This window comes from Procambarus clarkii, chromosome 10 (genome assembly GCF_040958095.1).
Source record: "Procambarus clarkii isolate CNS0578487 chromosome 10, FALCON_Pclarkii_2.0, whole genome shotgun sequence".
In the NCBI taxonomy this organism is placed as follows: Eukaryota; Metazoa; Arthropoda; class Malacostraca; order Decapoda; family Cambaridae; genus Procambarus; species Procambarus clarkii.
Genome location: NC_091159.1, coordinates 22677130 through 22684418, shown reverse-complemented (window position 1 = coordinate 22684418; position 7289 = coordinate 22677130). Strand labels below are relative to the sequence as shown.

General features: G+C 48.8%; 1 long non-coding RNA gene across 1 annotated transcript in view; it reads left to right on the top strand.

The window, feature by feature from the left end:
* Nucleotides 1–309, top strand: part of LOC138363011 (uncharacterized) — a 6138-nt gene extending 5829 nt beyond the window's left edge. The window contains exon 3 of the long non-coding RNA XR_011227976.1: nucleotides 1–309. This exon is cut by the window's left edge and continues 750 nt beyond it. This is a non-coding gene — a long non-coding RNA (uncharacterized lncRNA).
* The last annotated feature ends 6980 nt before the right edge of the window (nucleotides 310–7289 follow it).

Below are 7289 nucleotides of genomic sequence, written 5' to 3'. Positions count from 1 at the left end.
GTGGCCTACCTGCTGGTGTTCCTCCTGGTGGGTGTCTACCTCCTCTCTCCGCTGCCTCTCAATACCTCTCTACCAATAATATACTTAATAAACATGTAAACATGTTGCAATACTAACATTAAATAACATACACAATAGTAGATAGTAGTATAATAGTTGCAATACCTATTATGCAACTATTCTCCTCACCGTTTTGGGCTAACTTTAAAAACGTAATTTTAATTTCATATTAATGGTGGGATTAAACTGAATATTATACACGAGGAAACCTAATATATAATTGTTGAAGTTACATGGTATATTTTTTTTTTAAAGATACTTCATGTTTTAAGGCATAGTCTGTTTGTTATAGTAATATAGGATCTATAGTTATATTGAGAGCAAGTAGTTAGGGTGGTGATTGAACGGCTGTCATCCTGAGAACAGATGAGACACATGTCTCAACGGATGAGACACATGTCTCAACGGATGAGACACATGTCTCATCCGTTGAGACACATGTCTCAACGGATGAGACACATGTCTCAACGGATGAGACACATGTCTCAACGGATGAGACACATGTCTCAACGGGGAGTGAGAACTTGTCCTCATCCTATAATAGTGCTAAATATATATATATATATATATATATATATATATATATATATATATATATATATATATATATATATATATATATATATATATATATATATATATATGAGTAAATGCAAAACTCAAATAGAGTTAATTGGGATAAAAAAATGTGAAGGACCTTAGTTAAAATGGTGTGAATTAGGCATTTCTCAGTTTATCTTTTCAAATGGTTAGAGGTTAATACAGCTTTTAATCTCCTTTTGGTCATTCTCAGCCGTGGACCATTTATTTGCACGGCATATCTGCTGTGGTTGAGTCCCACTCTTGGAATATCTGATAGATAGGTGTTTCTTATATGGTGGTCATGGGTTCTCTCTGTCCTCTTACCATGGGTTCTCTCTCAGTCCTCTTACCATGGGTTCTCTCTCAGTCCTCTTACCATGGGTTCTCTCTCAGTCCTCTTACCATGGGTTCTCTCTCAGTCCTCTTACCATGGGTTCTCTCTCAGTCCTCTTACCATGGGTTCTCTCTCAGTCCTCTTACCATGGGTTCTCTCTCAGTCCTCTTACCATGGGTTCTCTCTCAGTCCTCTTACCATGGGTTCTCTCTCAGTCCTCTTACCATGGGTTCTCTCTCAGTCCTCTTACCATGGGTTCTCTCTCAGTCCTCTTACCATGGGTTCTCTCTCAGTCCTCTTACCATGGGTTCTCTCTCAGTCCTCTTACCATGGGTTCTCTCTCAGTCCTCTTACCATGGGTTCTCTCTCAGTCCTCTTACCATGGGTTCTCTCTCGGTCCTCTTACCATGGGTTCTCTCTCAGTCCTCTTACCATGGGTTCTCTCTCAGTCCTCTTACCATGGGTTCTCTCTCAGTCCTCTTACCATGGGTTCTCTCTCGGTCCTCTTACCATGGGTTCTCTCTCAGTCCTCTTACCATGGGTTCTCTCTCAGTCCTCTTACCATGGGTTCTCTCTCAGTCCTCTTACCATGGGTTCTCTCTGTCACCTTAGCAGCTTTTGAGGTCAGGATTAATACTGCATTTACAGTTTTATAAATATAGAGAAAACCGGAGTGTGTGTTTTTCACACTGGACGTGTTGCCTTGTGTTGCAGGGCTCTGGGTGCTAGATGACCCCATTAACACCGTGTGGGTGGTGATGTAGGGCTCTGGGTGCTAGATGACCCCATTAACACCGTGTGGGTGGTGATGTAGGGCTCTGGGTGCTAGATGACCCCCATTAACACCGTGTGGGTGGAGATGTAGGGCTCTGGGGGCTAGATGACCCCCATTAACACCGTGTGGGTGGTGATGTAGGGCTCTGGGTGCAAGATGACCCCCATTAACACCGTGTGGGTGGAGATGTAGGGCTCTGGGTGCTAGATGACCCCCATTAACACCGTGTGGGTGGTGATGTAGGGCTCTGGGTGCTAGATGACCCCCATTAACACCGTGTGGGTGGTGATGTAGGGCTCTGGGTGCTAGATGACCTAAATTAACACCGTGTGGGTGGTGATGTAGGGCTCTGGGTGCTAGATGACCCCCATTAACACCGTGTGGGTGGTGATGTAGAGCTCTGGGTGCTAGATGACCCCCATTAACACCGTGTGGGTGGTGATGTAGGGCTCTGGGTGCTAGATGACCCCCATTAACACCGTGTGGGTGGTGATGTAGGGCTCTGGGTGCTAGATGACCTCCATTAACACCGTGTGGGTGGTGATGTAGGGCTCTGGGTGCTAGATGACCTCCATTAACACCGTGTGGGTGGTGATGTAGAGCTCTGGGTGCTAGATGACCCCCATTAACACCGTGTGGGTGGTGATGTAGGGCTCTGGGTGCTAGATGACCCCCATTAACACCGTGTGGGTGGTGATGTAGGGCTCTGGGTGCTAGATGACCTCCATTAACACCGTGTGGGTGGTGATGTAGGGCTGTAGGTGCTAGATGACCTCCATTAACACCGTGTGGGTGGTGATGTAGGGCTCTGGGTGCTAGATGACCCCCATTAACACCGTGTGGGTGGTGATGTAGGGCTCTGGGTGCTAGATGACCTCCATTAACACCGTGTGGGTGGTGATGTAGGGCTCTGGGTGCTAGATGACCTCCATTAACACCGTGTGGGTGGTGATGTAGGGCTCTGGGTGCTAGATGACCTCCATTAACACCGTGTGGGTGGTGATGTAGAGCTCTGGGTGCTATATGACCTCCATTAACACCGTGTGGGTGGTGATGTAGAGCTCTGGGTGCTAGATGACCTCCATTAACACCGTGTGGGTGGTGATGTAGGGCTCTGGGTGCTAGATGACCTCCATTAACACCGTGTGGGTGGAGATGTAGGGCTGTAGGTGCTAGATGACCCCCATTAACACCGTGTGGGTGGAGATGTAGGGCTGTAGGTGCTAGATGACCCCCATTAACACCGTGTGGGTGGTGATGTAGAGCTCTGGGTGCTAGATGACCCCCATTAACACCGTGTGGGTGGAGATGTAGGGCTCTGGGTGCTAGATGATCCCCATTAACACCGTGTGGGTGGAGATGTAGGGCTCTGGGTGCTAGATGACCCCCATTAACACCGTGTGGGTGGAGATGTAGGGCTGTAGGTGCTAGATGACCCCCATTAACATCGTGTGGGTGGAGATGTAGGGCTGTAGGTGCTAGATGACCCCCATTAACACCGTGTGGGTGGTGATGTAGAGCTCTGGGTGCTAGATGACCCCCATTAACACCGTGTGGGTGGAGATGTAGGGCTCTGGGTGCTAGATGACCCCCATTAACACCGTGTGTGTGGAGATGTAGGGCTGTAGGTGCTAGATGACCCCCATTAACACCGTGTGGGTGGAGATGTAGGGCTGTAGGTGCTAGATGACCCCCATTAACACCGTGTGGGTGGAGATGTAGGGCTGTAGGTGCTAGATGACCCCCATTAACACCGTGTGGGTGGTGATGTAGAGCTCTGGGTGCTAGATGACTCCCATTAACACCGTGTGGGTGGAGATGTAGGGCTCTGGGTGCTAGATGACCCCCATTAACACCGTGTGGGTGGAGATGTAGGGCTCTGGGTGCTAGATGACCCCCATTAACACCGTGTGGGTGGAGATGTAGGGCTCTGGGTGCTAGATGACCCCCATTAACACCGTGTGGGTGGAGATGTAGGGCTGTAGGTGCTAGATGACCCCCATTAACACCGTGTGGGTGGTGATGTAGAGCTCTGGGTGCTAGATGACCCCCATTAACACCGTGTGGGTGGAGATGTAGGGCTCTGGGTGCTAGATGACCCCCATTAACACCGTGTGGGTGGAGATGTAGGGCTCTGGGTGCTAGATGACCCCCATTAACACCGTGTGGGTGGAGATGTAGGGCTGTAGGTGCTAGATGACCTCCATTAACACCGTGTGGGTGGAGATGTAGGGCTGTAGGTGCTAGATGACCTCCATTAACACCGTGTGGGTGGAGATGTAGGGCTCTGGGTGCTAGATGACCCCCATTAACACCGTGTGGGTGGAGATGTAGGGCTGTAGGTGCTAGATGACCTCCATTAACACCGTGTGGGTGGAGATGTAGGGCTCTGGGTGCTAGATGACCCCCATTAACACCGTGTGGGTGGAGATGTAGGGCTGTAGGTGCTAGATGACCTCCATTAACACCGTGTGGGTGGAGATGTAGGGCTCTGGGTGCTAGATGACCCCCATTAATACCGTGTGGGTGGAGATGTAGGGCTCTGGGTGCTAGATGATCCCCATTAACACCGTGTGGGTGGAGATGTAGGGCTCTGGGTGCTAGATGACCCCCATTAACACCGTGTGGGTGGAGATGTAGGGCTCTGGGTGCTAGATGACCCCCATTAACACCGTGTGGGTGGAGATGTAGGGCTCTGGGTGCTAGATGACCCCCATTAACACCGTGTGGGTGGAGATGTAGGGCTGTAGGTGCTAGATGACCTCCATTAACACCGTGTGGGTGGTGTTGTAGGGCTGTAGGTGCTAGATGACCCCCATTAACACCGTGTGGGTGGAGATGTAGGGCTCTGGGTGCTAGATGACCCCCATTAACACCGTGTGGGTGGAGATGTAGGGCTGTAGGTGCTAGATGACCCCCATTAACACCGTGTGGGTGGAGATGTAGGGCTGTAGGTGCTAGATGACCCCCATTAACACCGTGTGGGTGGAGATGTAGGGCTGTAGGTGCTAGATGACCCCCATTAACACCGTGTGGGTGGAGATGTAGGGCTGTAGGTGCTAGATGACCCCCATTAACACCGTGTGGGTGGAGATGTAGGGCTGTAGGTGCTAGATGACCCCCATTAACACCGTGTGGGTGGAGATGTAGGGCTGTAGGTGCTAGATGACCCCCATTAACACCGTGTGGGTGGTGATGTAGAGCTCTGGGTGCTAGATGACCCCCATTAACACCGTGTGGGTGGAGATGTAGGGCTCTGGGTGCTAGATGACCCCCATTAACACCGTGTGGGTGGAGATGTAGGGCTCTGGGTGCTAGATGACCCCCATTAACACCGTGTGGGTGGAGATGTAGGGCTGTAGGTGCTAGATGACCCCCATTAACACCGTGTGGGTGGAGATGTAGGGCTCTGGGTGCTAGATGACCCCATTAACACCGTGTGGGTGGAGATGTAGGGCTGTAGGTGCTAGATGACCCCCATTAACACCGTGTGGGTGGAGATGTAGGGCTGTAGGTGCTAGATGACCCCCATTAACACCGTGTGGGTGGAGATGTAGGGCTGTAGGTGCTAGATGACCTACATTAACACCGTGTGGGTGGAGATGTAGGGCTGTAGGTGCTAGATGACCTACATTAACACCGTGTGGGTGGAGATGTAGGGCTGTAGGTGCTAGATGACCTCCATTAACACCGTGTGGGTGGTGTTGTAGGGCTGTAGGTGCTAGATGACCTCCATTAACACCGTGTGGGTGGAGATGTAGGGCTGTAGGTGCTAGATGACCTACATTAACACCGTGTGGGTGGTGTTGTAGGGCTCTGGGTGCTAGATGACCCCCATTAACACCGTGTGGGTGGAGATGTAGGGCTCTGGGTGCTAGATGACCCCCATTAACACCGTGTGGGTGGAGATGTAGGGCTGTAGGTGCTAGATGACCCCCATTAACACCGTGTGGGTGGAGATGTAGGGCTCTGGGTGCTAGATGACCCCCATTAACACCGTGTGGGTGGAGAGGTGTCTCCTCTTGTCTGTCCTGCGCTGATTCGTGACATTAGCTAATGATTATTATATTTGCAGAGCTTGGCTGTGCTGGTGAAGCAAGAGCGGTTCCTACGTGCTGGGAATGTGGGTGAGGGAAATGGCGCGGTGCAAGTGGTCCTTAAGAACAATGATGGAGATTTTGATGCGTCTCAGAGTAATGATTATGAAGAAGAAGGTGGTTTAGATCAATCCCCATGAGGTCTTAAGATCTTCCTTCCCAGCAGTATACAATGTAAGCGAAGGAACTCACAACTACAGAAGTATACGCCGCGGTGAAAGAAATGATAGTGTAGATGAAGCATTTATCAAGGCAAGAGAGAAGGTGGGTTATATTTATATTCTGTCAGCTGTTAATACCTTATGTTTATTTATATCTTGGTAATTGTTATAGTGATGTCAATGATCAAGTTGTGTTGTGTGTGATGGGAAGATGGTTGAGTTGTAGGATGGGGGGGGGGGGGAAGCTGCACCAGCGTGGTGTTGTGGTGGTGTTGTTTCCTCGACCTCGTCACTAGCTTATTCTTCCTTATACAACCACCAACCACCTGCACTGCTCGGTACAACAACGGCCTCGCTCCTTGCAAAGTCGGTGTTCGATACTCGACGACCCAGGTGGCTGAGCACTGTTCCTTCCCTCTGTCCTGTCCCAGCTGCTGGTCCGCCTATCCCTATTTTTTTTTTTTTTTTTCTACCACAGACGTGGCCACACATTTACAATGCTAACCAGAATATATACATTTTCTTCTGTCCTCCATGGACAGGGTTAGAGAAGTGTTAAACATATAGTTCTAGGGTTTATTGAACACTCAACCACAGAAGGTGATTCGGTGCTTTTAAAGTGCTAAGCTAACCTACATACGTAAATACATAGATACACAGATTTACGTATGCGCTGCATAAAGTGTTTGATGTGTCTTTTACATAGTGTCATTAATGTACATTCACAAAGGTGAAATGTAATTCTGATCAGCTTCCATATATACTTTATTCCCATACATATACATACACACACACACATATACATACATATACACACACACACACACATACACACACACACACACACACACACACACACACACACACACACACACACACACACACACACACACACACACACATGCATTCACATACATTTGTCTCATTTACTCTGACAGGGTGAGGATAGTTGATAAAGAAACTAGTGTGCAATTAAGCACTTAATCACTGAAGGTGATGAAGGGGCTTTTACAAGCTCAGGTTATATAGTTACATCATATATATACATCGTATGATTGATATATTACATGGTCAATCTTGGATACAAGTCCAATATATCATCATGTGTTCCAGTACTCATATAGTAACTACAGAGTTCAGCATACCTTAGCCCAGGAGGGCGAAAGTCAGTCAGTATGAGACATTCTACAATATAATGTTCAAGATAGTGCATGTTTTCTCTTTCACAAAGTTGACACATTGTGTACTCGACATTTGGGTTTTGAGAAAGCTGCCAGATA